The 25,840-nt window shown below is 41.7% G+C and overlaps 1 protein-coding gene across 4 annotated transcripts in view; it reads left to right on the top strand.

Moving 5' to 3' along the window:
• The window catches only part of znf423 (zinc finger protein 423), a 117,285-nt gene that overhangs the window by 6,773 nt on the left and 84,672 nt on the right, over positions 1-25,840 (top strand). The window lies entirely within an intron of this gene.

A 25,840-nucleotide genomic window follows, 5' to 3' on the forward strand; every position in this document is an offset into this window, starting at 1 on the left:
CGCAGACCGCCACGACCGCGGACAGCCAAAATATACTTTGGGCTGAAGTCTGTTACATTCAGTGCACACCAACTCATTTACTTCTATAGACACTCTCACACACACAGAGCGGTGTGCCCTCTCCTCTGCTGGGTGGCTAGGTGGGGAGTTGTGTGTCTGGCAGGCAGTTAAAGTGTAATGGGGGTATGTGACGGGCCTCGGGGTGGTTTGGTCCCCTGAGAGAGCAGTCACCCCCTTAATTTTTTCACTAAACACACACTCGCCCAGGGCGCTTCACGTCATGAACACACATCCCTTTTCCTCATATCCATCCTTCTATCCATCTGTCCGTATATCTGTCCTGGCCAACCGAAGACCCCCCAGCTGCCTGTCATCACGACAGCAGCTGAATCCAGGGAGGCCAAGACTCTTATTAAAGTTGCAGATCATTTTCCTCTCCCTTCATCCTACAGAGAAAGAGAAGAGTAGTTTGTAATTTGATCTTGCTGTGCAGAAAAAAAAAACTGGGCAAGGACAAATTAGTACGTTAAATAAGCTTTATTGGCATTCGTTTCTTAGTCGCATGTTTTAAAAAATGTGGCTGGGCATAAATTTGTATGTTGAAGGAAATTTTCGGGCTAAATACAACATATAAGATTTATTAAATTAAGCTTGATTGCCACGGAAAATAATTTTGACTTGGTTAGTGAAAACGAATAAAAACGCAATTTCACGCTTACAGTGTGTCTGGTGCCCCTTTTCCAACGACTGGGTGCCAATCTTGGAGCCTTTTCGCGTGCCTTTTCGTGTGTCTCAGTTGAGCTGAAAAAATTGGCTCCGCACTGTTAAAAATGCATTTAATAATTCTATCATTTCACATATATATTTTACACACACACACACAAACAATTTTTTAAATAACACGACATTGCATTAGAAGCAGATTGTAATTGAACAAAGACACTGAATTAAAATACTTTACTTGTTAAAAAAAATAGATGTTAAAAATGTTTTTAAAATCTATATTGCTCATAAACAGACTTTGTGAAGTATATTTGAGGATGGCTTTTAACATAATCAGTTACATCATTGTTCAACTGTCAAGTCAGCAGAAATGCTGTCTGAGGAGAGGTTGCAGATCCCCGGTTGAGTTTCGCAGCACACCCTATATTGCCTTATTGTTTTCCATTGTAAGGACGTAACTTTCTTTTTTGTTTTTACAAATCGTGAGACGATCTGAAATTGTTGTCTGTGGTAATCGACAGCATGCCACCTTCGTCTTCAGCTGTATTTGCTTTGTGTGCGTTTGCGCCACCTATATCAGAGGAGCGCGTGTGTTCGCTTCTGTGTGTTTGGACAAATCAGACTACTCGTGTTCCCTCAAAGTGAGAGCTGCTTTGTGTGTTGGTCCTCCCTTACCCCCTCCATTCCCTCTCTCTCTCTCTCTCTCTCTCTCTCAGAGCCAGAGGGTGGCCTGAAGATTCCTCCACTAAGCCTTTGGCACAGATACAAATGCAGTCACAGCTGGTTGTAAACTCAGGTTTTCCAGGGAGAGCAAGAGCCCTGCCTCCATAAGAGAGAGAGAGATTGAGGGGAGGGGAGGGGGCACAGCATGCAGGGAGAGAGAGAAAGGGAGGGGGTGAGACGAAGGAGGGTTGTTTCAAAGCACACTGGAAGTCATTTTTCATCACAGGGTTCATTTTTCACGATGAAGTTCTTTTCTCTCTCCTTTTCTCTTTCCCCATCGCTGTCTTTCAGCGTCTCTTTTTCGTTTCCTCTCCTCCTCCATCCATACGTGACTCTACTTATCTTGTGTTTACCCCCCCCTCGCTTGCTCTCCTAGCCCTAGATTTTCCTCTTCCCCCTCTTATAAAATATGGATAGCACCAGTTTTGGGAGAGTTGAGAGGCGCTCTGGCAGAGAGAGCAGTGCTCTGTCTCTGTAGAGACTCGGTTTGTGCATGCACCTAAACACTTCACTGAGCAATCTGTCAACATGTCAGCAACACATGTTTTGTAAAAAAAAAAAAAAAAAAAAAGGAAAAAAAGAGGAGAGAGGAAAAAAAAAAGCGCTTCCAGAGGGAGTAATGGCTCCCACCAGGACTCCGAAAATGCTTTGAATTCAGCAGATTTCTATTGCGGGGGGACTCCCCTGGGGTGCCTTTTTTACAATGCCTGCATTTCAGAAATTTGAGCCAAAGACCCCTGGGGGCGTCCTTTCATAATGCCTGAAAATGTAGGGTTATATTGTGTGCAGTTCCCCATGGGGCCTTTATTAATACCTGAATTCTGAGGGACTGGAAATTACACAGGAACTCTGTGGGGGCCTGCGCTCGCACCAGGAAGGGAGAAAAACTCTGTGGGGACGTTCTCTCTTCTCTTCTCGTCCTTTTCCTTCCATCCTCTCCTCTCCTCTCTCGTTTTTTTTCTTTCCTGCTCCACGCAAGAGCGAAATAAAAGAATTTGCCAAAGGACACAAAAAAGGAGCGTGTGTGTGTTGGCGGCAGCGTACTTGTATTCAGCTTGCCTTCTCGGAGGGAAAAAATCAGCAGATTAAAAATGTAACTCTCTCTCTTTCTCTCTCTCTCTCTCTCTCTCTCTCTCTCTCTCTCTCTCTCTCTCTCTCTCTCTCTCTCTCTCTCTCTCTCTCTCTCTCTCTCTCTCTCTCTCTCTCTCTCTCTCTCGGCTGCTGTGTCGAGCAGGCGGGCGGAAGAGGGGAGAGTAAATATTTGGTCTGTCTGCGTGTGCCCAGGAAGAAGCCAAAATCTGTTGGAATATCCACACACAATTTTTTCCCGCTCGTTGGAGAGAGAGAGAGAGAGAGAGTTAATATTCCTGCCACCAAACGCACTCATTTGTATTCATTGGCTATACGAAGGATGTGTACAGACAAATAAATGTACAGATAATCAAAGTACACAATTACAAATCTATTTCTTTTGGTGCTCATCCACACCAATATGCATTATTCATCCTGGGCTTATTTGCGCAAGCTCTGGCCACGTGTCCTTTTTGTTTTAGGGTTCAAATCGTCTCTCTTTTTTCTGTATCACACGCATGTTCTAATGCATAAGTATTACTCACTCATACATAAAGATCTGTGCGCGCCTCAGGAAGTGCAGTAGTTCGTAATGAATTTTCTGCAGATGAATTAAACTTTCCATTCCTGGATGTGGACTGCTCAACTTTGAGCCCCAAAGTCAGTTAGGGCTGTGTCTGCTCCCATTGAGCAATTGTGTGAGTGCGTAGGTCCGTTCTAAGATGGCCGCCCTTTGTTGGTTTTCCGCAGGGACGAGGTCTTTGTCAGAGGCTCTGTGGGCGGAAGAGGTCAGGTGTTTCGGTCTTCCGTTGATCGCTTTGCGTCTTAGTTAGTGTTTTGTGTGAGAATGTGACCCCTGGTTGGTGGGTGTGACCTCGGTGACCCCGGGCATTGGAGAATAGAGCCATCACCAGGTTCTTTGCGGGGAGCCGCGGTAATGAGGAACAGCCTGTTCTCTCCAATTCAGTCCTGTTGCCCCCTCCTTCTCTTTCTGTCTCTCACCCTGTGTTGGATAACCCAAACTGCCCTCTTTCTCCATGTCTCCCTCTCTCCAGCTCTCCTGCAGTGTCCTTTCTCCCTTTCTCATTTTCTTTTCACTCACTCCCCACCTCCTGTTGAGTTCGGCCCATTTGCCCCCAACTCCCTCGCTCTCTCAATCTCTGGCTTCTCCATTATGGTTTGTGGCTACTAGCTGTGCTCCTCCACTCCTCACTGGCTCCCTATAGCCAGCTTAGCGTGGGCCGAATGTGGGCGTGGAGTGGGCCCCTGCAGATCCGGCCCTCAAGATGTGCCGTTGCCGGCATTGTTACTATACAGTATGAAGATGCGGTCAGGTGGCGTGGTATGTCAACACACCCCGGAGCTGCAGACCTTGGGTTCTTGCACACATACACCTAGACCCGCATACTCTTTCACATTCTCACACTCAAGGGGCCCAAATGGCGCACACACAAGCTCTCACATACATACACACACTTGGTGCAGTGGAGCCAAAGGGCAGTGTGCCAGGGGGAGAGCTGTTATAATAGTTTTAACCCTGCGCTCAGGTGTGGCTCGCCTTTGTCAAGTGAAATGTCAGGAAAAGCAGTGCCCCTGGGGCGTACGCACGGAGAGAAATGGGTAAGGCTGTCTGAATCCACACTCTTTTCAAAGAGCCCCAGCCTTTCCCCCTCTGTAGACAGACCAGAGTCCATTAACCACGGCCGCCAGCGTACATGCTCACACACTCACCCTTATTGACACACACTCACTGATTCAGCACGCAGACTTGCGCACGCAAGTAGAGATGGACAAATACACGACCATAAGTTACTTTTAAATTGGTGTTCGTATGAATGTCTTTACAGGTCTGTTCCATAAGCTAGTAGTTGCTGTCTACATCTGTAATGGACCCTCATTAGTGACAAATTTGGAAGTCTCTACTTACTGTAGGCAGCAATTTGAAGATAGTGCTCCTAATGTGAAGCACAATTGTTCCTGGTAGAGTGTGATGCTAACATATTGCTAAGCTAATGCTCTAAGCGTAATATTTTTCCGTCCAGTGGCAAATTGTAAAGTTTTTTTTTTGGACATATCACTATGGTGATAGCCTACAAACAAATACTAACCCCTAACCCTACCATAAACTCTAACTATAACCTTAGTGTAGTGGTGGTAGCACATCCTGATAGATAGCAAAACCGTTTATCACAATCAAATCCATTCATGATTCTTTTTTTCTTTTGTTGTCTGCATAATTGAGTTGACCATTGAAATCAGTTGGGTGAGGTTTGTGCTTTAATGGTTTATAAAAAACAACATCCAATTCTCTAAAAAGCACAAAAATACGCTGTGCACATAGTTTATTTTTAATTCGATTTAAACCCGTTTATCATTTACTTTTCTGTATAGAGCAGTGTATTTATAATTATCATGGTAATTGTCATTAATTCTCTACACTCGTCCGCCATCTTGGATTTTTTTTACTGCGTTCCTCCAGGAACGTTTGGGGAAATTATAATTTGTCCAGTGATTTTGGTTGTAATAAATCAATTCTCTCACTCTTTTAACTTCTTGACAAAGACAGGAAGCCTTTTTAGCACTAATGCTTCATAACAAATAGCAAAGGATACACATTAGGTATGTGATTTTATTTTTGACATTCTTGTACTGTTTCATCTATCTATTTTATCACAGAGAATGATAGGAAATGTAGTTTACTGTCTTCATAAATCACTAAAAGAGTGGTTTTATTTTAATACACAAAATTCGTTCAAACTAAATTGTTCAATCACCGATCACAATTACAATTTATCAATAACAATTTGTTTCTCTCCAGTAATTGCTTAGGTAAGCAGCCCGCTAGGTTTTGGAACAGAACTTAACAAATTATCTGTTTAAGTGTCCTATCTCTTCATGATGTGGCGGCCTATCTCTTCATATGGCCTCATGATGTGGTGGCCAATCACAGTTTGTTTAGTAGTAACACGGAACACGGGCCACACTCCTGTCAATATTACATCTCTTATGACTTATGATATTCACATCTCACATGAATGCAACATATATCACATATTCTCATTTTCGTAGTTACATTATATCACAGTTGATAGTTTGCACACGGCCCTCACTCAGTAAGTGTCCACAAATGATAGAGAACCTCTTTTCCTATCTTCCCATGAGGACAGCCCCCCTTGGGGACCTCTGCCAGCCTCAGGCAGGCTCTCAAACACCCATTACGGCCTCTTTCTATCTCTCTCGCACATACACTCACTCATACACGGTGACGTCAGTGGCTGGTTGCTCCCCTGGGTGCCAGGAGCAGTCTTTGTTCCCCCTCGTTTTCCCCCTCCCCTCCAGTCCTGCTCCTCTCCATGTCCTTTGTCCCTGGAAATAGCCATCCAGCTAAGTGCCTGATTGGAATCCTTCGCATCTTGGCAGGGTCGCAAGGGGGGGCGTCCGAGACCGCGAGGGAGTGAGAGATGGATGGATAGTAGGAGAATGAACAGAACAAGTCTAGATTTAGAGCGTAATATCGGATGAGGAAGGGCCCCCCCCCCCCCCTTCTTTCAGTAGAATTAGTGCGGTAGGTGTGTATTGTTTTGTCGAGGCTAGTGACAGTGGAGCTTCCCGGGAGAAACTGAGAAAGAGAAGTGCGTGATGGGGGTTGAGTGTTCAAAGGAGACGGCCCTCTATTGGGGTTAAAGATCTGGAGAATCCTTCTACTGTTCCTCCGAGCTCAGAGCCTTCGCCATCCACCCTGCCTTTGTAAAATATTTAAACCTGTTTCTCATTTCTGAGGAGGATAGGAAACTCGCTGCTGAATAAGTAACCAGACCTGGGAGTGGGTGGCGTCGCAGACACAAACTCCAACTCGGAAAAGACGATAAATGCAACGCACACAACCCGACAAGAAAAAACAAAACTTGTCACGTTATTAGCCTTGGTGTCTCGCCATTTTCTTTCTTTCTTTCTTTCTTTCTTTCTTTCTTTCTTTCTTTCTTTCTTTCTTTCTTTCTTTCTTTCTTTCTTTCTTTCTTTCTTTCTTTCTTTCTTTCTTTCTTTCTTTCTTTCTTTCTTTCTTTCTTTCTTTCTTTCTTTCTTTCTTTCTTTCTTTCTTTCTTTCTTTCTGTTTAATGAGAGCAGCTCCAGTGGAGCGCAGTAGGGCCGTGGCGGACCTGCTCTCTGGCTGGCTGGTGGGAGCGCCCTGCTCAAGTAATGAACTCCCCCAGGACACAGCACAGCAATGCGGGCTTGTTTCCACACTCCGTTCCCAGGGCAGACCGGGACTGCTGTTGACGCCGCTGCTGCTGGGTGGGGAGACGAAGAGAAAGAGAGGGAAACTTAGAGACTGCTAACCCCCCGGTCTGCTGCCAAAGCGTGCGGAAAGCCTAGATAAAGTGAAGTGGGGGTTTGGAGGAGAGGGAGTGAGAGAGTGAGCGTCGGGAGGCTCTGACAGCTGTGGGGGGCTTTGGGTTTACTGGTGAGGGGCTGATAACGGGTCGGTACGGATCGGAGACGACTAATAATCCACAAGCATGCTGAAAAAGTGTGGTTGTGTGTGTTGGTTTGGGATTGTGATGAACACTGTGTACTGGCACCATGTGTCCAGCTGGTAAGCATCGTATCCTAGCTTCATAGCGTGCTAGAAAATGTTATTCCTTATTTATTAATGTATTTTTTTATTATGTACTTGTTTTTGTTTTTTGTTTTTTTTGTTTATAAAGACGTTTGCAGAATATAGGCAGATCTAGACCTGCTTTTGCGGTTTTTGCCTTGGTGTCTTGCCATTGCCTTCTTTCTTTCTTTCTTTCCTCCTTTCCTTCTTGCATTTTCTGCGCTGATTTGTTGGATGTCCCAGTGTCTTGTGGAAAAGCAGAAGAATCAATGGTGATTTTGATGTGATTATATTACGATGGAGAGTTTCCACCACCGGTTTGGGTCAGAACGGATAAACTTCTTGATGTAGACGAGGCAGCATCATTCCCCCAGAGTTCTAAAATTGCGATATGTGGATGTCAGAGAGGCTTGGCAGGGCTCTATAATGATCCAATCGTGCATAGACAAGAAGTTGTTCCACTATTTGTGCTGAAAACCACAGCCAAGTCTTAAATCTAATTTTGGACACAATCTGCAATCAATGAAAAATGCTAAATGGGACATTTCAGAACTTTTTGTAGAGCTAGAAATGAACTCCACGGCAACAGTCATGAAGTGAAGAAAGTTTAGTGTGGACGGCGATATGGTGGCGTGACTTGTGTCCCGATATAGACCGACCCCATGTATTTCTCTCATTTCACACCTCAGACACATCAGAGCCCCCTGTCAGACACTTTCCAGAGATAACAACGTTTCTTCCAAATGAAATAAGGCATGAGCGATTGTTTTTTTCCCTCCGACGTAATAATACCCATATGTCCTTAATTATTCATATTTTAGTAATGCACTCTCTTAATGGCTGGAAACACAAGTAAGTAATAAAACACTTGGGGGTTTGATTTAATTTAATTTTTTTTCATATTAATTTAATTTTGGGGCATGTGTGCAAGCTTGTGCGGCAGAAAGCGCACCCTTCCATATTGGTTGTGTGCTTTTGCCTGTGTGTGGTGAGAAGAGAGAATAAGAAAATAGTGAGATACAGGTTAGGTAAACAGGTAAGACATTAGGCAATTATAGAGGCCTATGTGTCTTTTCACTTCCAAACTCTTACTGATTTCTCTTTCTATTCATTCAAATGTGTGTAGCAACACCCCTGTCATCATTTACACATTCTACATCAGTTACACAGTCTTTATTTTTTATAGTTAGAACTAGTAACACAGTGTATTAGTGCTTTAACTATTATTATTGCTCATACATTCAAACACCCCTCTAACCTTATATTTTAAACTTTGGTGCATAACTTGACCTTGAACTTCTTCCAAGCTCAATATTTGTTTTTCCTTTCCCTACCAACATTTTCCCTGGCTTCACCACAAAAGAATGATCAATCTATTTTAGTCGATATGTGTACTTTATATTAAAAATTTTCATTACATAAAAAATATTTTTTTAAATAAATGAAAAAATATTTTAGATTTTTTCATTAAATAAATACAAATAAATAATTTAAAAAATTCACTTTTTTTACAGGAATTAAATTTGCAAAACTAATTGGGATCAATCAAGGGAGCACCTGGAGATGCTGCTTGCTACTCTCACTTTACTTGGCACACTATTCCTACAAGCTGTCGTCATCACTTTCCTACTGATTCATCTCCTCACTATAACACTATTTGTTCACTGTAGAAATTAAATATAGGTTAATCTTTGTTAAAGCTGTATTTTTATTTTATTAACATTAATGACACAGACAACAGCAGAAATATTAAGCTGCTGTCACTTTAAGACCGAATGCACAGACCGAACAAACTGACTCGCATATAGTTTCTTTCTCAACTGTTCACTTATGAAATAACCGAGAGAATACTTGCCGAGACGGAATCAAGAGAAATCAATTCAGTGTTTGAGCGCTGTCCGAAACGTGTCTCTCTCTCTCTCTCTCTCTCTCTCTCTCTCTCTCTCTCTCTCTCTCTCTCTCTCTCTCTCTCTCTCTCTCTCTCTCTCTCTCTCTCTCTCTCTCTCTCTCTCTCTCTCTCTCTCTCTCTCTCTCTCTCTCTCTCTCTCTCTCTCTCTCTCTCTCCGCCTCTCTCTCTCTTTCTCTCTGCGTGCGGGCACTTCAGGTGTGTGCGGATGTGTGCACAGATAACAGAGTGTGAGTCCCGTCTTTTTTGGTGTTTAAAATCATTTGAATGTGTAAATTGGCAAGACAAAACACGTCCAAATAATAAACTTTTGAATCATCTATGATGATTCAATTTAGCAGTTAATCTGCGAATCACATGCGTGCCGAACCGTGTAGCCTGGTCCGTATGGATCACGGATCAACTGTGATCCGTTGCACCCCTATTAACAACTGATAATTAATGAACACACTTATCATCATAATTGCTATCTTACCAGAGAAAAATCCTACTCCAGTAAGTAAACGTGTCCCTGTCCCCAAAAATGTTGGTACTCAAAAGCGCTTCCCTCCACGTCTCTGCTGTGCATCGTTTATTTTTACCACGCATTCGCACCAGTTACAATATGTGGACCCCTGATTATTTATATATATACAAAAGTCTTAGGCCACCACCAGCTTTGTTGTTTTAGCAATGCTTTACTGACCATCCATATTTATTTTTCAGTCTCTTTATTTAGATACAAACAGAAAATACAAGAAATATGTACACACAAAAAGAAAATCTGAACAAAATGGCTTCTTTAAGCTACATTTTTTATTTAGTGTGACCTCCTGGACTTCCAGTTTCTCAAAGAAGAAACTCTGAGAAACTTCTCATCATATTTTGAAAGTTTTTTTAGCCTTCCAATCCTTTCCCATTCCACTTAGGTTTAAGAGAACCAGGTTCCTGCTATTGCTCAAGTGTCAGGGGAGGTCACTAAATACTTGCCACTTTAGTCTAAAGAAGCCGTTTTTCCCCCCAGATTTTTTCTGTTTTTTAATACTGCATACAAATTTCCTGTATGTTCTGGTTATATTCTAATAAAGAGACTGAAAAATAATTATATATGGTCATTATACCATTGCTAAAACAACATCTAATGGTGGCCTAAGACTTGCACAGTACTGTACTATATATATTTTTACATATACTGTATTTTTTTGTGGCAACACAGCACTAAGAAACCCAATAGGACAAATATCTTGTCAACTAGCCCCAAACTCTAGGGGCCAGTGGGTCATCATTTTTGTTGAGCTTTGTATGGTTTTTGTGCCTTAGTGGATGATAAAAACCCGATAGACTTGCATTGAAGAAGGGACTTTATTTCTTTTTTGACTTGGACTACTACACAACCACCCTTGAGCACCCTACATAGACCATCCCAGCATCATGGCAGGGACTTTTCTCATCACGTTTGCTTTAAAAATGTATAACTGTAGTTTATAAGTGATTTTAATGATTAAACCTACAACTTTCCAGTGGTTGAGTTTGATAGTGTGCCATTGATGAAGGCAACACACATCCCTGAAGTTCTTCCATAGGATATGGTAGGAAGAATCAGAGAGGGCATACATGAAAGCCAGATCATTGTTGAAGCCATTTTCATGTTTCTGTTCACCCACGTTTATTAAAAAGTGGTGGCGGGGACCGCATTTGAAGTGAGGATGGGGCTACACTTTTACTGTTAGTCCCACTGCAATCCTTTTTTATGCTGTGGAGTCTGAGCAGCTAGTGGTCGCCATTGATCTACTGCACGCCGTCACACTGCCCTCTACCACACTGTGTGCCTCATTTTGTCTGTGTGTATGAGCAGACTTTTTTATTCATATATATATATATATATTATATATATATGCAGACATTTGTATTCATGTTTGCATGTGCATTTCATGTATTTTACATATGTGTGAATGTTTTTACACATTGTATGTTTGAATGCACGTCTGTCTGGAGGTCAGCTTGCTTCTCCTTCCCAGAGAACAGCCCCTGGGGCGATGCCAGAAGTTCCAACAAAAAGTTTTTTTTGTTGTTTTTGTCCAAGTCGTTCACTCACAGTGGACAGCTATCCCCCCCATGGGCCAGCAAGGGGGCTTCCCGCATGGGGTGGGGCCTTGCCTGCAGAGGGGGAGGGCGAGGACAGGATCTGGCAGCGTTTGTGCGTCCTGGTAGGGGTTAGAGTGTGTGTGTGAAGGACTAGTGCAAAGGCAACCCCAGGAGCCAATGGATTGGAGAAGTTTTCTCATTGCCTCCATCCTCTCTTTCCATCTCCCCATGTTTTAGCGGATGTAGGCCGTAATTACTGGACCCCCTGGCTTCCCTTTCTCCCGACCGCAGCCTTTGATCTGTTTCATGTCGGGCAGATTTTTTTTCCCACTCGCTGTACCTTTGTCTCGTCCTCCCTTTCTTTTCTCTGCCGCTCCTTTTCCCCCAGCTGAGCCCCCTTTGATGGAGACAGTTTGAGCTCTTTAATACACAAAGAGAATTTTCTCTCTCGCCACCCTCCATTTTGTTTTAAAGTTGGGTCCTTTTTGTTGACAACCACATTGAACTTGATGCTGATTTTTTCTTCTTCCTGTCTGCTATTTTATTTTGTGTTTTTATGGTCCTCATGACCTTGATTAAAGGCAATGTGCTCTTTTCCCCCCGCTCTGTCACTGAGTTAAAAATCAAATAAACTTACAAAGCTAATGGCTGGCCACTATTTGGGTCGTCCTGGCGTCCTCTTTTCGCATTTGAACAGTGAAGAAACGAGATGCGTGTTTTAGTTTAATGTGTGATCTTGCCGTTGTGTGTGTAGGAGAGAGTCTCAGGGAGTGCATAGGTTTAACAAAAATAATAATCCACTGATGAAAACCGTTCAAAGGGAATAAGCGGTCCTCACCTGTTGGCGGTCGCGCATTGTCCCTTGTTTAGCGCATGTCCCGCCGGGCGCTGATCCATAGCCTCCCGCATGCATGGACGTGGGGGTTGTGTTTGTTTGTAAAGTAATAGCATTGTTAGCATAATGTTGGGTTGATTTGCTATTCGGTGTGGCTATTCTTTTGGGCTAATTGCCACACTACATAGCGCTCCATCAACAATAAAGGGCCAGTGCGAGTTTCTAAGAAGGCTCACATCATATCAGAGCGGGTGTGGGTATGGTCCAGTGATCAGCTTTTGTTAACAGATCGTAGACAGGTGATCTGTAGTGACTTTGCTGTTTGCTTGTTGAAAGATTTTGTTTGTGTGTGTGAGTTTTCAGATTTTATGTTCTTGTTTTTTGATTGATGATTCTCTCTTTCTCCCTCTCTGTTGGTATGCTGATAAATGGCAGCGGTTAAAGAAATAGTTCAGCCAAAAATTACAATTTCGTCATTATTTACCTACCCTGGTGGTGTTCCAAACCCCAATGACTTACTTTCTTCTGTGAAATGGAAAAAGAGATGTTAGTCAAGATATCCAAGCTGTTCTTTTCCATACAACAAATGTGTAAGAATGGATGCTGTCAAAGTCCAAAAAAGCATAGCACAATAAAATACTATAAAAGTACTACAAATGACACATATTATGTTTTCTTAAAACATATAATAATTTTAGTGTGAAACAAAAAGTTTTGAAAAGTCATTATTCACTGAAACTTTTCATGAAATTTGAGAGCTATGATGAAATGAAAGATTTGGAGTGAATTAATGAAAATAAAAAATTCTGGCACACCAGATTTGACATCAGCGCAAAATGCCAGTGTTTCTCACACATCTCATAACCCATTATTTAACACCAACATTTTAATATGCAGAATTGTGAATGTAACTTGAGAGATTTTCAGTGACTAAAAAACAAAATATATGAATAATGAATAAATGACAGATTCTGACTGAATGATTGCTTTTTAAAATTTTTGGCTCTCAACGGAACTTTTATGGTATAAAAAAGTCATGTGAATATTCATCTCTTTTTTTCAGTCCTTGTAAGAAATTCATACAGGTATAGAACTACATGAGAGTGAGTAATCCATGGCATAAGTTTCCATTTGTGTGAACTGTCTCCTTAAGGGCAGCAGTTTGAGTTTATATGCGTTGAAAGTGATTGTGTGTGAGAGAAGCGAGAGAGAGACTGTCAGAGACAGTTCATGCAGCAGTAATGACAGTGGTGAGGTGCAGCTGTTTGTGTTTATATGTGTTGTATTTGAGTGTGTGAGAGAGATAGAAAGAGAGGTTGAGCAGCAGACAGGCAGAGATAGACTGTGCATGCTGCTGTAATGACAGTGGTGAGGTGCAGCTCTCTCTGCGTCCTTGAACCCCGGCTGGGTGCTCTGGTGTCACCCTGGGGAGTGCACCGTTTAATACCACAGTAATTATCCTGTCCTTATTCACCACATTGCCGTCCAGGTGTCTCCTTCACCCTGCCTCCCAGCGTGTGTGTATCTGAGCGCATGAACTTGTGTTTTAGTGTGTTTTTTATAGTGCCGCTGCCCTGTATTTTTATGCCTCTTAATATTCATGACACCTTTTCATTAACTCACATGGGTGGGTGCTGGGTGTGTGTGTGTGTCTGTCAAATTTTTTGTGTGTGGATGTTATATGCGCGGTTCTGCGTGTGCTAGTTCCTGTTTACTCAACTGTTTGTACATTAATGTCAAAGCATGTGTTTGTGTGTGTAGTTTTTCTGTGTGTATGGTTATATGCATATGTGTATGTGATGTCTTTCTCTCCGGATCTCCAGCTTACCGTCTGTCTGCTCTCACAGTCTGTGTGACTAATGGCAGGTCCAGGTGTTCCTCTCAGTTCTGGTGGTCCCTTGAGGTGCTGATGGCTCCCACTGTGGCAGCGTGGGCAGGAGGTACCCGCCTCTCTCTGCCTGTGTGGAAGGTCCCCTGGGCCCAGCAGCCTCATGAGGACCCCAGCCTTAACCCCCCACTCTCAGCTCCATAGTCCTCTTATAGCTAAGATATGGCTACTATGCATTAGCTCATGTTGTGATTTTGATGTCTGAATTGAATGTGATGAAATACAGAGAGAGTGTACTGCAAAATAATGCCAAGAAAACAAGCCTTTCTATTGTCTTGACTTTTATTGCTGCACTTAAAAACAAACAGCGCTATTAGTGTACTCAGATTCAAGAACGAATGACTCATATGAACCTGTTCTTTTAATAAATCGTTCACAAACTTAGTATGAATCAGTCAGATGAATCGTTCAGTTAATGAACTCACTGCATTCCTGTACTTAAATTACCCAAAAGCCTCTTATGCTCACAGAGGCTGCATTTGCATGATCACAAATACAGTAAAAACAGTAATCTTGTGAAATATTATTACATTTTAAAATATTAGAACAAACAAATTAACAAAAAACACAATATATCTTGAAATTGTATTCATTCCTGTGATGGCAAAGCTGAATTTTCAGCAGCCATTACTCCAGTTTTTATTATGTAAAAGTCTTTACTGTAACCTTTTATCAATTGAATGCATCCTTACTGAATAAAAGTATTAATTATTTATTTCAAAAGAAAAAAAAAATCTTACTGACCCTAAACTTTTGAATGGTAATGTAAGTGTAAATCAGTATCATTACTGACTAGTTGTTCATATAAGAACATCTAGTTAAAGATGCACATTTGAAAACTATTAACTAGGAATCATTAAACTACTATAACCATTACCAGCATACCTGTTTTCCCCTCACCTGACTGTAGGGGGCGATACACATGTCCGACCAACACCAGTGTATCCTAACCCTGGTCCTGGATAACCTCCAATACTGCACATTTTACATCTCTTCCTAATCAAATACACCTGACTCAGCTCATGAGTGAGAAACAGTGCTCTAAATAAATGCACTTCCTGGTTACAATCATGACACAGTGAGCAGCGCTTGTGCCTTTGACACATAGACCTGTCCGTGATCCAGCCTGCGATCCTGTTCCCTCTTTTTCTCCTTGAACTTTCCTGTCTCTCTTTTGGTCTATGAATAAAACAATGCTTTGGATTCTCTCAGATTTAGCCCTAGCTCTTTAGTGTCCTACACTGCTCCAGTGGTCATCTCTTGGACTGTGAGTTTGTACAGGTGTAAGTGGATTACTGTAGCATCAACTTGTCAGCTGGGAGCACTTGTTTGAAGGCTTGAGGTGGATTAAACACTCATCAGAAATACGGTGCTTAGCCTGTCACGCCCCAGAGACAGTTATATGCTAAGCTAAGAGCGATGGCTATTACTGTCACACCCATTTTTACACTGAATTTGGGCAGTGTGCTAACAGCTAATCATTCAAACCCTTTTGCATAAGTAATGTTAAGTTTAGTGGTGTGGATGGCAGTGTGAGCTCTCATTGTAGTTAGCATGAAGCATTCTCCATTAGCCTCCTCCTGTAGCGCAGGAGCCTGCGGGCACGTCGACTATTTTTAACAATGAGGTTTGGCTGATTGAGTTCAGGGAAAAGAGGGGTGGTCAGAGATAGACATGGTAGACTGCAAAACCTCTTCATATACTGTCTCAGTGTCAGTGACTGGACCCGGCTGATTTTTTTTTTTAGCTTTTACTTCTTTCAGATGGAATAAAGAAATTATTGCCACAAATAGTTTGTATCAAGCATGCTCACTAGACCACAATTTTTAAGGCAGTTCATGATTTTGGGGAATTTCAGAAGACACACACTCCTAAAGATTTGAGGCAAGTAGACTAACCCTATTCCGACGGGGCTAGTTTTCTAAACAATGTTTGACTTACAGTTTTTATCACCCGACGGGATTTTATGTACCAATTCGGATGGGACTAACATCTCTGTCTTTATTACAGAGGTGGAAGTGTGTTTTCTTGATGTGGGCATGACAGAAGTTCTAATGTGTTTGTGTGCATCACGTATGGCGTATATGTTTTTTAATTAATTACTTAATCATATTGATAACTTTAATTTATTATTAAAACCCTTTTTAAAACTTCACACGAGTTTATGTAAGTGGCTGTTTATAATAAACCCACGTAAGTGATCAGAGACATCTAGACAAGACAGTATCTTACTTGATACTGATATTAAAATGGACAGTCTTCGCAGTTTCCTCGATTTGGCTCGGTTTATTAATTTTATAATTTTAACTTTTTCATCAGATACCATCCATGTGAAAGACTGGTGTGCAAACGGTAGCTCAGGTAGGACAAAAAACACATGAGAAGCATTAGCAAAATACAATATCAGCATTCACAGACATTCGCATTTGGACGGGATTAGATTTTTCAGAAGACTGTTGAGTTTACCAAAAAAAAAGTAGGTAATTTGCACAAATTTTTACTGAGGTATTGTGAAGAAAAACAGACATGGCAGATTCGGATAGGATTAAAATCACAAAGTACTCCTGAGACACATGAATTTCTCCAACATCCTCCATGAAAACTAGCTCCGTCCAAATAGGGCTTTTGAATGCACATTTATAAATAAAAGTATATTTTGTTTATATTTTTTTAAAATATGTGTGTGTATATGTGTAAGCACAGCACACACTGGACTAGGACTTCCTTTAGTACCCCTACAAAAATATAGGAACATGTGCCCATACTTGTATGTATGTTGTGATGATATGTTGAGGTTAAAGGGTTACTATGTGTTAACAGGGGGCAGGTGAGCTTTAACCAAAACCCTTTTCTGCATCAGTTTGATCAAAGAGAGCCAAGAGGCAGAATACAGTGTGTGATCAGTTTAGAGGCCTGTCTGCCTCCGAGCACAGATCATAGAGAGAAAGACATAGACAGACGGGTACAGTAAGTGATGGAAGAAACGATCAGGGACACATTTAAACACATTCACCTTCTCTATCTCTTCTTTCCCATCTGTTATGCACATGCTCTCGCACACAAAACGCATACACACACACACACACACACACACACACACACACACACACACACACACACACAATGTGCGCATCTCAGTGACGGAGGGTCATGTTCCAGGTTATGTGAGGTAGATGTTTGTGTGTGTGAGACTCTAGAAGGGAACAAAGTGCTTGTTTAGCACCGCTTTCCTGCATGGCTAGGCAGGCAGCTGCTTCCCATTGACTAGGTACACAGTGGGAACCTGACTGCACTCACTGTACACTCCCAACCAGTAAAACTTGTGACATACATGACTACCAGACAGAAGACACAATGAGCGACTGATAGAGACATCAAATTGTAGTTTTTTTCATTTGAGACCGTGTGACCATAAAGCGCACAGATTGCCTGGAACTGCATCCAAATATACTTGTTTATTTTCATATAATGAACTACACTACTGTTCGAAAGTTTAGTCAGAAAGATTCTAGGATTTAAATTAAGATGTAAATAACACTTTTGTTCAGCCATGTTGCATTGAATTGATCAAAAGTGTCAGTTGTAATGTTACAAAAGTAAATAATTAGAAATGTTTCACAACTACCAAATCAACATATGTGAATGATTTCTGAAGGATCATGTGACACTGAAGGCCGAGGTAATGGCTGCTGAAAATTCAGCTTTACCATCACAGGAATAAATTGCATTAAAAAATTTAAATACATTTAAAAAATAAATATATTAACATAGAAACAGTTATTTTAAATTGTAATAATATTTCACAATATTACTGTTTTACTATATTTTTGATGAAGGTTTGTGTAAGAATTTGTAGCATGAGTTTAGCACAATAATGTACATGAGCAGAGGCACAATTTTCCGTTGCGTTTCCACACTTTGTATAAAAAGTCAGGCAATGTTCATCATTTTAAAATGACAAGCCAAATAGAACATACTTTCTCGTACATTTAGTGACATCATAAGGTTTATGTTTAAAGGGTCATGAAACCCTAAACCAAATTTTCTGAGATTTTAACAGAGGTATGTGTGTTGAACAACATTGAAGACAATGTTAGCATCTGTTAGATTTAATAGTAGGGCGAAAATGGTTAAATTTTAGTTTTTTCCAGCTATTTTCGTCTTCCGGGTTTAAAATCTTCATCGCAGGCTGTGACGTGGCAGTGCACAATGTAGTGCGTTGATGACTCATCGGTCTCTCATAATTATTAATGAGACTGAGTTTTTATATCCTATGAGAAGACACGGTCTCTTAATTATTCATGACACCACGTGGATCTTTCCACAGACATGTCAAACTGTGATATCGCGTAGTAAAGGAGAGAGACCATCATGGGACGCAAGTGCCGCAAACATTTTAGCTTCGAGAATTGGAGAATGGTGGACTTCGGCCTTGTCGATGACCAATGCAAGTTACGTCTTGCGAGTAATGCGGTACCAAGTCCTGAGGACTTTTCTATCCCTTCAGAGTGTGTCTCTAAAATGTAACCCTGGTCATTTTACTTGCCTTTTGTTAAATAAGCGGTCGTTATGAACATTTTCGATATTTCGATAATATATCAATTGTATGCTTAATGCGGGAGACTTGTGAATGTGTAGTGTTGACGTGCGGGCCGGGCGACACCGTGTTGTGTGTGTGTGTGTGTGTGTGTGTGTGTACGTGTACGTGCAGGCAGGCGAGCCTGCGAAATGATTCGGGGTCAGAGAGAGAAGCGGTAGGATGTGTGTTTGGACGAACGACTGAAAACTCTGAGATTATTGTTCATTATTGATCGTACATTGTACAGAGGTCAAAATTATTGTACAAATACGATAATTATCGTACATCTGGCAACACTGCTGGCTGATGACAGTTCCCCTTCTCCCCTGCCGTGCCACACCCACTCCCTCCCTTCTTCTCACAGCCATCCACGCCCATTTAAGTTGCATTTTTCAAAAAGATAATGAGCTAGACTTGAGCTGATAGAGGGGGGTTTCATGACCCTTTAACCAAATGTGGAAAGTATAGTAAAGGGAGCCAAACTTTGAAGAATAAAAAGCAAAAGAGAGAAAAGAAAGCAGCAGAAGCCAAACGTCTCATCTCTGATGCTGGAGTTGTGAAGAGGCTTGTTTTGGTACACTTCACATGTAATTAATCTGCAGCTGTTTAACAGTGCGGGCCCCCGCCGCTCGCGCAGACTGAGCAACACAAGAGTCAAACGGAGCTTAACCACTGCCAGTGCCCCTATCGTCACGCAACCTCTCCCTCAGTCTTTATCTCTCCTCCATCTCACCTTCTCTCTCTCCATCAGGTGCACACACCGAGTACTTACGTTTCACCTTTGCACCCCTAAAAATGCTTAGCGTGTAAATCATCCTTGCTAAAAATGCCATTGGCTTTTCTGCATCTAAACATTATTAATGGCTGAAGGCTTTTAATTGGGTTTACAGCAACTTTATCTACTGCAGAAATGGTTTGTTTAGAAGTGATTTCATCTGTGTCTGGTTAGTGTTTAAAGGAGTGTTTCAGGTTAAATAGAAGGCAAGCTTTATTGTCAACATCTGTGGCATGCTCTTAATTACCATTGAAAATAATTTTGCCCCATAGTTTGTAAAGACAAACAAAGTGCCACAAAAAAAGTCAATATGGGGCAGTACGATATGGTATGGACTTCTGTTGTCCCACAGAACAAGAAAAAGGATTTTGTAAATGTATTACCAAAAGTCAAAGGCCCTTTCCCAAATGGTGTTCTTGATGTTTACTTGCGTCCATAGACTATAGGGTGTATGATCTGTCATTTTTGGATTCATAAGGGTACTCATGGTCACCCCCTTTTAAGGATATAATGTGTCTAACCTGACTAGTGCTGGGTGTCAGCATAGAGTTCCTGATTCGATTCATGTCATTTTTTAAAATCTTCTATTCAGTTAGGAATGAGATCTTGTTTAGATTTTGATTAGATTGAGATTTATTTTATTTTATTTGCATATATTTGTCTATTTTTCTTACATATGATTTTCTTTTACATAGAGTAAAAGATTTTGAGATTTTAAGAATTGATATCAAGATTGTTCAAATGAAGATCACCATTAATTGGAAAATCATCAATATTTTTGCCCAGGCCTGTGGTGTCACATTGGTGTCAGAGTTCTGCTCATGTCTTCTGCCCATCATTTCCTGTCCTCTCTCCAGACTCTCTTGTTGTCATGTTAGCAAGTAGCACTGCACCCATCTGTACAGCACTCTGTGGTCTCTAGAGGTGAGTGAGTGGTCAGCCTCCAGAAGGTGTTCCATTTCTCTTCCTCACCTGGGGGTCGCTAGAGGGGAGATGGGGAGCAGGCTGTCAGCTGTCCTTGCCTTCCCAACCCCCTGCTCCTCACCTTCTGCCCTGGGAATGAGTCCGGCTGCTCGGACGCTTATGGGCGCCAACAACTCCATATGGGCTGTGGGCAGCAAGAGTGTGTGTCCTCCAGGATTCCGGCCCCTGACAGACAGTCCGTCCTGTGACATCACTGCAGTACGCATATGTGTGTGTGTGCAAGGGTACATATGAGTGTAAATACATGGTCCTCCTCCAGGATTATTGTCCCTGACAGACTGGCTACATGATGACATCACCTTGGCATGTTTGCTTGTTTGTGTCCTTTAGGAAAAGACCCCTAACAGACTGTGTCCCTGGAGCCCCCTGTAGGGTACCGAGAGCAATGCCAGGGGTCCTACGAGCACAGACTGGAGAGTGTCAGCTTGATGGAGCAGAGACCGTTAGGGACGGCAAACATGAGTTTGTGTGTATGTGCGTGTTTGTGTGTCCACTAGGACCAGGCCCCTGACAGACTGTCTCCCTTGAGCAGCGGTGGGTTACGGCTGAGGCAGAGAGTGTGTCAGCATAGAAACCCAAAGGAACATTGCAGAACAGTTGGGGGGGAAATACAGGAGTCGGTTTGCTTGTGTGTGTATGTGTATAGATGTGTGTGTGTATTTTAGTATCGATAAACAGGTGTTTGGTCTCAGAGACTGTGCTCCCAGAGGACTGCAGGCCATGTGGTCAGTTCCTGTGTGCCGTCCCCCTCCCTTCTCGTTCTCTCTCTCTTTCCTTTCTTGTGCTCACTCTTCCACTCTTTCCTACCCTCTTAGCAACATAGCTTTGTCCTCTGTTGTATTTGGTTATGACGGCCCTGTTGCCTAGGGGAGAGAGGAAGGAAGGAAGATATGGAAGAGGGAGGTCTCTGTGAGAAGCACAGAAAAAGAAAAAGAAACGGAAGAGATGATGGAAGAGAATTAAGATGAACCGCTAGTAAAAACTCCTATAGTCCTATACTCTTGGTTTATCTGGAAGTTGTTTTCCCCTGGCTCTTGCTTCAGGCCTGTCTGGCCGGCATGCTGGGTTGCCCAGTGGGAGCACGGGGTGGAAGTTGTTTTTCTGCCCCCTACAGTGTGTCTCTCCTGCCCCAGGCTGTGGGCAGAGGGCCAGGGGTAAGGGGCTGTGAGCTGGGCAGGGGGGCTGCTGGGAAAGGTGGAGGTTTTGGGCAGGGGGCCAGGCTCAAAGGTGGAGGGGGTAGAGGAGGGGTGAGAGGTCAGGGATGTGGAATGTGACTAGGTGAAATAAGACACAGGTTTAGTTAGACCACGATTCTACCATTTTGCTTTCCCTATGTTCCATCATGTTGGAATGATCGTATTTACAAGAGCTCATTAAATTCACTAGTAGGGAATTGGTTACTTTCTTTAAGCTCTGACTTTTCTGACTGAGTTGTGGAACATCAATTAAAGATTTAGTGTGCAAGTGAATTGGTACTGATCATAAGAAGTTGTAATTGGGTGTACTCTGTTGTAATCTTCATTTACATGCACTTTTGCCCTTACAGACTTGGATATGGATGGAAAAAAATATATAAATAATTTTCACACAAATATTGAGTTTGTTTAGTTAATCATTTATTTACATTGTTATAGTTTGTGTAATGTACTGTAGTTATAATTGTAATCCAAAGATTACTTTGGATCTTAGTCATGGTAGGCACCATATTTAATTTGACATAAATAAAACCTTTGCTGTGAGATTTAGATGTGAAGTCAGTTCAATGGGTTGTAATGTCTTTAGGCCCTAAGTCATGTTTAAATATTCACAACCTATGTCTTTGGAGTTTTTGGTTTGTTTGGACCTTTTGAATACAACCTTGTACAAACTGTACCTTGTTTTTATATGTGTCAAAATATATATTTTGTCTACCCTTACTATGCTCCATTTCTATGTTAATTAGCATAGCTTGAGGCTATCAGCATTAGTATGTTGATGTCTGTGATCACTGATAACATTTTGCCCACATTTTAGATTACATTTTAGGTGTAGTTCTGAAATTAAACCTTTGTCAGAAAATATTAAGCTTCTCTAGCAATAATACACAACATTTTGATGGTAAAAAATGTACTGTAAACTCACTGTCTTTCCATGAATGGACTTGGAAAAATATATATATTATTACAGGCACTTTGAGTCTTTCTGAAGCAAAAGTATGATTTAATAGTTAAAAACTGCTTTAGAACAAAGCGAGATGTTAGTAGTGGTATCTAACCTAGATGGGGGATGAGATTAATCAGGCCAAAACCAGAATGTTTGCCTTCATTTGTCAAATTTGAATAGAATATGTTGGAATGAATGTTAAACTGGTTTAGTATTAGTTTGGTTGTTGTCGAAGTGGGCATATTTAACCTCGTCTCCCATGTAGTATAAATTTCAGTGTGTTAATCATTGTGGAACGGCTGTATTGTTTTTGGATGGTGTGTTGTTCCAGAAGGGGAACAGCAGTGCTGTATGTCATAAGTGTGGGTCTGCTGTATATGCCTCCAAGCGCTAATGAACACACTAGCCTGTTTTGGCTCTGACGATTGGCTCGTGTCGGTAGGGGCATTCACAAAATCCACAGCTTTGGTGTTGGGAGAGATATTTTTTTCTCTTCTCTATCTGGCTTACCCCCCCCTATCTGTCCTTGTATCTGTGAAGAGGAGAGAGGACAGACATCAGACTGAGCACGTCTTCATTACCGTCTTCCACCACGCTTCCAGCCCTGCATGCCAGTGCTTTGGCTAGCCCATTAACTGGCCTGATGTGGTTCAGCCCAGCCCTGTCCGGTGGAGGCATGGGGGTCTTCGCAGGGTGGGGGGGGTCTGCTCTTGAATCTTCTAGAATTATCTGCAGATTAGATGCTGGGGTGGCTGGCGCCATCACCATGTGTTTCTGTTATCATGCTCCCAATTACCAGGCCCTGTTCAAGGCGGGGTGGCAGGCCCATCCCTGGACATCAGAATGTATCGTTCTGCCAGTCCCGTCTTCCCATTCTTCCCTCCCTCGCTACACCCTTCCATCCTGTGCTCCACCCCTCCACATGGGACAGGTTGGCGAGAAGAAGGCCAGCGCCAGGGGCAACCACCAGAGCAGCCTGTTAATTTGGTAATGAGTCACAACATGAAAGAAAGTTTGGGAATGGAATGTGGAACAAGTGAGAAACAAACTGTCAGAGAGGGAGAGAGGAATCTGAAAACAATGGGAAGGTCGATTGAGCTTGTAAATGTATAAGAACAGGAGCATGGAATGAACCCCATGTTTTCATGCCCATTCCAGACGCCGGTTCTTTTCTCTCTCTCGCTCTCTCTCTCTCTCTCTCTCTCTCTCTCGTCCCCCTCACTTTTTTCTTTCTGTTTCTTTTCTAATTTAACTTTTCATTGAAATTTCTTACCCTGTTTAGTGCTCTTGCCAAGTCCCCCGGCGGACAGATGACAAAAGCCCCCTAAAAGCCATGTGATCTTCCATTTTCCGACAGCCACACTTCTGAGGATTAAAGCTATTTAATGACTATAATCTCCCTCTTTCTCAAAAGTGATTTCTCACATTCTGTCGCAGTCAGAGGGATTGCATTAGCATTAATAGATTTATAATTCGCCAGAATGACCACATGTGCCAGGAGTTTTTTTTTTTTCTTTTAGGCTCTATTCTTTTCCTCTCCTCTGCCTTTTTTCCCCCTCCTTTTTTTCTGGCTCTGAACTCAAGCAAGTGTTTCTTTGTATCTCTTGCACTGTGGTACATGTCTGTGTCTCAGCAGGACGGCCTACCTGTCAGTCGGCACCCCCACCATCACCACTATACCCACCCCCCTCTCACCTCCACAGTGGCTGGATCAGAGAATGGCCTGTCAGGGGCCACAGTCTCATTGTGCAGCCAAAGAATTCACCACGGTTAAGTCCCTTATGGGCTTTTCATCTGAGCTCTTTCATTGGGCCACTGCAACACTTTCTCTCCCGTGTTGCAAGGGTTTTAAGTTGTGTTGGGATGGCTCTTATCCTGACATGGGCACAAAAGCATGAGAACATAACAGGGGGAGGGCACTGTACTTGAAGGAAGGAGGCGAAAGAGGCAGAAGAGATGTGTGAGAGGTGGGCCACCTCTTCTTTACGCTAAATGTAATCTGAGAAAGAGACGCTAAAACAAAAAAGAAAGTGGCACAAAGTGGATGTACATGGACACAAACTTGAGTGGTTTCTTTTTTCTTTTTTTTTTTACAAGACATTATTTGTAATTTGTGTCGTGTTTCTTTATTCTCTCTCTATTTTTTAGATTTTAGGTTGATAGATTAATTAAAAGACAACATATTTATTTATTTTTATAGAAATAAAAATGCCATAAACCAAAAATCTTTGTCATAGTAACATGCCATCACCATACTTTCAAGATTTCCTTTCAACTTTTCAAAGACAAGTCAGAATGTTCTTTTAAAATCACCATTTCCTTTTTATTATGTTTAACAGTAGGGGAATTAAAAACCAACATATATTAAATGTATTAATTTAGCTTGAGATGCTTCAATGCAATTTATTAACACTTAAATTTGTGGGACTACGGATGGAAATTAGCTTGTAGCTACAATCCGGCATGTTTACATGCATGTATTCCATGTTTGTTCATTAACATGCACTGTCCCAATCAAATAAATAAAAGAAAGAAATTATAAATCTGAATCTTAAAAAAATGTACTTTAAAAATCACTTTAATTTTTAGAAGAGCACTCATTTCATAGAATTACCTCTTTATTTACTTCTCTTATTATACTCCTTTACTGATATCTCTATTTTTAAGTTTTTCTTTACTCCGGCTCTGAATTCATTTCTCGCTTAGAGCTAAATTCATAATTCATGGTTTTACAAATTTCTACCCACAAACCCCCGTGGAGATTTATTTGTTCTGCACAGCACCTACATTTTAAAGTGGATCGATTCATCACTTGAATTTATTTTCTACAAATTCTGCTGTGCTCACCTTTGTGTAATGGGAGAGTAGTGGGCGGAAGTAAAATCCTACAACTGCCATATGGAGTTGAAGTTATTAGTTTATACAATACACGCTGAGGTGATGCACTTTCTTTGTTCTTTTTTTCCTTTTTCCTTTTCCTGTCGCATTAGGTCGTAGATTGTGACTGTTTCAGTGTGTTTTTCATTTCTAATTAGAAAACTAAGCATAGGAGGACATTGTTACATTTGGCTTGTGAGTACAGATGGAGCTTTTAGAGGATGTGGGATGTTATTCTCTGTAAACATACATTTTTTGAATCTGTTATACCAGAGGCTTTTTCAACGCATTAAGAGTGAACATACAACTTAGAGAAAATAAAGCAAACAAACAGTGCTCTGATAGAAAATTCTGTGTTTGTCTGAGCCGCAGTGGGACTTTGTGCTCACAGCATCTCTGCTCAATAAGTCATGAGCTCTCTCCATTGCTTTCCTTCAGAGTCTGCTGGTTGAGATGCTAAATAGATGACGTGTGGACTGTGTCAGGCCCCATCAGATTGCACAAAGCAGGAGAATTAAGAGCAGCCCGATTTGTATATCTTTGTATAATGTATGCCTGCATTAATCTAGACTGGTCGTGTGTTTGCACAAACAGCGGAAAAACATAAATAATCCAGTGCTATGATTTTGTATGCATTGTCCAGTAAGATGGCTTTCCTTTCTGAATGTGCTCTAAT

This window comes from Rhinichthys klamathensis, unplaced genomic scaffold (genome assembly GCF_029890125.1).
Source record: "Rhinichthys klamathensis goyatoka isolate OS25496 unplaced genomic scaffold, OSU_Roscu_1.1 h1tg000005l_1, whole genome shotgun sequence".
Lineage (NCBI taxonomy): Eukaryota > Metazoa > Chordata > Actinopteri > Cypriniformes > Leuciscidae > Rhinichthys > Rhinichthys klamathensis.